Raw genomic sequence first — 6193 nt, forward strand, 5'->3', positions numbered from 1 at the left:
TAGATCTACTTTGTGGCCATCCCCATTCAAGCCTCCACTGACCACAATCTTTCTATCCCCTTTTCCAGTTCTCCTTTTTTAAATTTTCTTCTCCTATTGGCCTGGAAACTCCTCAAGAACAAGGACTGTCTTGCTTCCTTGTGTTTCTATCCCCAGAACTTGGCACTGTACCCAAAATACTGTTAGTGCTTAATAAATGCTATATCTATCTATCAAATGCCTACCTCGTGCCAGACACTGTGCTAAGCACTGGAGATACAAAGAAAAAAAAAGAGAAATCTCTGCTCTCAAGGAGTTTGCATTCGATTGTAGGAAAACAACTGCTATATAGAAAAATCACTATAAAATATGGGCAAAGTAATTAATCAGGGACAGCCCCACATCTACCTTAAAGAATTAATTAAGTTCCCTCAATGTGCTAGGCAAATTGCTAAGCACTGACAAGAATGAAAGAAAAAGAATGAAGCAATCTCTACTCTCAAAGAACTGACATTCTAATATGTTTGGCAATTTGTTAACAATAGAAGGGACAACTAAGTGACTTAGTGGATAGAGCGCCAGGTCTGAGTCAGGAGAACCTAGGTTCAAATGTGGTCTCAGACACATCATGCTGTATGACCCTGAGCAAGTCACTTAACCTCAATCACCTGGCCTTTACTATTCTTCTGCCTTGGAACTGATACTTAGCATTGATTCTGAGATGGAAGGTAAGAGCTTAAAGGGAGAAAAATAGATATCAAGACAGAAAGTGAGAGTGTAAAACAACAATAAAACAGGGGCTCCAAATAGCAAATGGTAGGCTGGAGTAAAATGTGTGGTCAGATAAAAAATGGTATATGGCAAAATCAAGGGACAGCCCACATGGCACATTAGTATCTATATGAGATCAATGTTAAGAGGAGGAAGGAGGAGAGAAGAGGAGAGAGAGGGGTGAGTAATGAGAGACAGACAGAGTTAAAGAGGGAGACAGAGAAGAAAGAGATGATGAGATAAGAAGAGAGAATAGAGAAAGTTAAGGTCAGCTCAGGTCTGAGAAAAAGAAAGGGAAGGAGAGGAAGGAATAGAAGAAGAGAGGAAAGGAGAGAAAAGGGAAAGAGAGGGGATGAGACAGAAGGAGAGGAGAGGAAAGGAAGGAACAGAGAGAAAAGGAGAAGAGAGGAAAAATAAAGTCCATGGAGTTATATGAAGGCTTCTTCTGCACCGAAAACTAGGAGACAAACTAATTTCATGGACTTCTGGGAAATGTGTTCCAGCACCAGGAAAAAAAAAATGAATGTATTTTTGTTTTTAATCAGACTCATTATTTTCTCTGTATTGGGAGTCCCAGAATGATACATTCTCTGCCAATAGAGATCAGCCCCTGGTTTGTAACTCATAATCTTGGAGAGTTGCCTGGGGCACTGAGAATTTAAGTGGCTCAGTTGTGGTTCTATGGCTAGTGTATGAAAAAGGCAGGACCTGAACCCAAGTCTCTCTAACTTCAACAGCAGCTCTCTGTCTACTCCTCCCAGCTGTTTCCCATGTCTCTTCTCCTTTATCCTTCACAGCTGTCCTTCCATGCTTCATCATGAATCAGAACTGACTCTAGGTTCTTTTTTTTTAATCCTCACCTTCCATCTTAGAATCAATACTGTGTATTGGCTCCAAGGCAGAAGAGTGATAAGGGTAGGCAATAGGGGTTAAGTGACTTGCTCAGGGTCACACAGCTGGGAAGGGTCTGAGGCCACATTTGAACCCAGGACCTCCCATCTCTGGACCTGGATCTCAATCCACTGAGTCACCCAGCTCTAGGTTCTTGAAGGCATTGACAATTGGGCATGAACTCTTTCAATTCCTACTAAACTGGAAAGGCTTCAGGTAGGTCTAGTGACAGACAGGATTTGTAATCAGAAGATATGTTTATAGGTTCATGAGACCCAGAACTGGGTGGGACTTTGGAGACTATCTAATCTGACTGCTTCATTTTACAAAGGAGAAAATTAAGGTCTAGAAAAGGGGCATGACTTACCCACTATCACACGGTGAATAATTAGCCAAGCCAGAACTGGAATCCAAGTCTGTTGACTCCCAACTAGCTCTTTGTCCATGACAAAATGCTAATATATAGGTAGATGTGCCATGTCTCAGATGAAACAAAATAAAGCAACTCTGGGTTGGGTAATCAATTTTTAATATTTTTTTTTTACTTGCTGACTCCCAGGATTTCAATGTAGCCTGATTTCTTTCATGCCAGGGGCTGACAGGCTAGAGCTCGTTAGCAAGGCTGAGCTAGATATAAAGAAAAGGAGTCTAATGAGAATTATGCTTTCAAAAGTCCCACGAGATCCTCAAATGTCTCCTTTTTAAGAGAAGCTAGGGCAATAAGGGATCTGGCTGTGGCATGTGATTAGGCTATCCAGACTGTCCAGAACCAAATTCATTTTTGTTCAAAGGCCCCCATATTTGTAGTGTGTAGAAGGAAGTATTTTGTACTTCAAAGGTAATGGGCACTAGACATGAAAAATGGGTCAAGTTGCACCTCTACTACTTAGCTCTGTGACCTGGGAAAAGTTCCTTCCCTTCCGTGGACCTTAGTTTCTACCTCTTTCAAAGGAAGAGTTTGGGGAGGCCAATGAAGATGGGAGGGTGAGGAAAAAAAAAAAGAGAAATCCCACGTTTTTTCATATAACTAATCCAACAAGTTCAAAGAAGAGCTCCAGAGTACGTGATTATTGGGAAATCCAAGGAAAAATTGCAGTGGGGGATCTCTCTCAACCCAGTTTGACAACAAAAGATAGCCTTCCAATGTCCAGAGAGAGCTGGGCTCCACAGCATTTTTTTTTAACCCTTACTTTCTCTTAGAATCAACACTGTATATTGGTTCCAAGGCAAAGGAGTAGTAAGGGCTAGGCAATGGGAATTAAGTGACTTGCCCAGGGTCACACCACTAGGAAGTGTCTGAGGCCACATTTGAACCCAAGGGTCTCCATCTCCATGTCTGGCTCTCAGTCCCCTAAGCCACCTAGCTGCCCTCACCCTACAGCTTTTTAATGGGACTGGTCAGTGAGCCTACTACGGCTGTGTTTCTCTGGCCAAGCTTGCCCGTGTGATGACAGGAGTCAGAGCCAGTGACTGTCTATTAGAGCTCCAACAAGGGAAAAGCCTACAGCTCTTTCTGAGGCCTTCAGCAAGGGCTGGGAACCTGGAATGCTCAGATCCAAAGGTCAGTCAGTGATCAGGCTTATCAGGGAACTAAAAAGGCCTGAACCACCCTTCAAGTCCTTCAACAACATTGTGCTCAATACTTAAGGAAGCAGGAGCAAGACCCCACCATTTATTCCAGAAGAGCACAAAGTCTGGTCCTGATCCCAAATCCCAGTTCGGACAGTAGGATCAGACTGGGGAATGAGTAAACAAAAGTCACCAACAATAAAGAAATTTCACGGACCTAGGGATAACAAGACAATCCCCAAAGAGGACAACTCCACACCATCTATAAGCAAAGCCTCAAATAAAACAAAACAAAACAAAAACACAGGTTGGCCAAAAGGTCAATAGAATTTCTAAAAGAAATAAAGCGAGAGTTCTAAAATAATATTGTTAGCAACATGAGATATTTAGAGGAAATATTTGGTAAGAAAATAAATTGCTTCATGTAAGAGGCACAAAATCTTACCCAAGTAACAGACACCCAGATAATTAAAATGAACCAAACATACCAATGATCCCATGAGACAATAAATACTGGATCAAAAATCAAAAGACTGAAAAATATAGGAAAATATGTAACATAGCTATTATCAAAAAAGTTTGACCTAGAAAACAGATTAAAGAGATAAAATGTGAGAGTCATTGAACTGACTGAAAAACACAATTGCCCAACAAAAAAGCCTGGACAGTATATTTTACAACATGAGTTAAAACTGCCCAAAGAAGAGGGCAAAGTAAAACTAGAAAGAATCCATTGGTAACTTCCTGAAAGAAATTCCACAATGAACATTTCCATAAATGTTATAACCAAAATCCAGGGCTTCTGAATCAAAGAAAGAATGCCACACATGGCTGTAAAGAAAGAATTTCAATTCCAAAAAGCCATAACTAACTAACTTGGCAACTAATACCCTAAGGGGAAGACCTTGGAATAGCATATTCCAAAAAGCAAAATATAATGACTTATAATAAAAAAAATAATTTATATTGAATAACTGAGTATAATTCTATGGTTGGGAATGGGGAGGAGAAGGCAGTTGAAATAGAGGACTCCCAAGCATTCCTGGTGAAAAGGCCAGAACTGTGTAGATGCTTTGAAATTCAAATATAGCCATCAAGAGTAACATAAAAATTTGAACAATTGGAAGGGACTATACAAGGATGAAATGTTTACATTCCAGTGGGAGAGAAGGAAAAAATATCCCTTCAAAATCTTAATGTCACCCAAGTCATAGAGGACTTTAAATAAAACAAAGGCCATGGAAGTTTTATATTATCTTAAGAAAAGAGGGGGGAGAAAAAGTTGATACACTAGGTGGGGAAAGTAGAAGTTAAGAGTCTAATATATCTAAGTACACAAAAATAAAACTATATAAACATGTGGGAAAGGTGTCACTTGAAACTTTATTTCATATGAATTTGTTAAAGGAAAGTAGAACACAAATATTAACACACCCAAAAAAAGAGGTTGGATATAGAAATATGTGCAATTCATCAGGGAAACGGGAATGAAATGGGCAAAGAAACAAAAAGAAGAATAGATTCAAAGAGTGATTAGTCATCAGCAAACAAACTTTAACATTGAAGGATGAACCTGATTAGAATTTTAGAGAAGTTAGATATGACAAATCCCTGGTGCTTACTGAATGAGAATGGTATATTTACAAAAGAAAAAAAAACCAACTGTGTAGTAGGGCATAAAAACCTTATTAATTGCAGAAAAATAGAAATATTAAAGATCTCATTTTCTTGACTATGAGGCAATAAAAAATTACATTCAATAAAGGTCTTTAACATTAAAAATTAATTGGGGAGGGGGCAGCTAGATGTATCAGTGGAAAGAGAATCAGGCCTGGAGACTAAAGTTCCGGGTTCAAATCTGGCCTCAGACACTTCCTAGCTGTATGACCCTGGGCAAGGCATTTATTGCCTTGCCATTGCCTAGTCCTTACCATGCTTCTGACTTAGAACCAATATATAGTATTGATTTTTTTCATAGTATTGATTCTTTTTTATTTTATTAAGAAAAATTTTCCATGGTTCCATGATTCATGTTCTTTCCCTCCTCTCCTCCCAGCCCCTTCCCATAGCCAATGAGCAATTCCACTGGGTTTTACATGTGTTGTTGATCAAGACCTATTTCCATATTATTGATATTTGCAGTAGGGTGATCACTTAGAGTCTACATCCCCAATCGTATCCCCATCAACCCATGTGATCAATCAGTTGTTTTTCTTCTGTGTTTCTGCTCCCACAGTTCTTTCTCTGGATGTGGAGAGCATCTTTCTCATAAGTCCCTCAAAAATCTCTTGGATCATTGCATTGCTGCTAGTAGATATAGTATTGATTCTGAGATGGAAGGTAAAGGTTTATTTTTTTTTTATTAATTAGAGGTTAAATAATTTAATCCTACCTAAAGAAGTGGTAATATAGAGAATTAATCAGAGCTACAATAGTAACTTCAAATTCAAAGAAAGTGACCCAGAAAAAAAGACATACCAAAATGGGAAGACACAGCCAAAGTAAAACTGAGGAGAACATGTATATCCCAAATACTTTCATCAGCAAAAAAGAAAGAAATAACAGTTCAATTGAGTATGCAACTAAAAACTCAATAAATAAAAACCTAACAAAACGCCGAAGTTAAACATATTAAAATAATAATCATAATAACAAGCATTTATTTATTTCTAACACTTGTTATATCATCTACTCCTCACAACAACCCTAGAAAGGAGGTAGTTTTGTTATCATCATTTCACACATGAAGAAACTAAGGCAGACAGAAAAATGACTCATCCAGGATCACACAGTTAACAATTGCCTCAGGCAGCATTTGAACTTAGATTAACTCACTTCTAAGTCCAAAATTATAACCACTGTACCACCTAGCTGCCTAATAAAAAAAAAATTTAACTGATCTGATTTCTACAAAAAGGATGGGGGGAGGGGAAAGAGAGAAACCAAATTACCAGTACTGAAGACCTGAATTCAGTTCATAACT

Source organism: Gracilinanus agilis, chromosome 5, assembly GCF_016433145.1.
Source record: "Gracilinanus agilis isolate LMUSP501 chromosome 5, AgileGrace, whole genome shotgun sequence".
Classification (NCBI taxonomy): Eukaryota; Metazoa; Chordata; class Mammalia; order Didelphimorphia; family Didelphidae; genus Gracilinanus; species Gracilinanus agilis.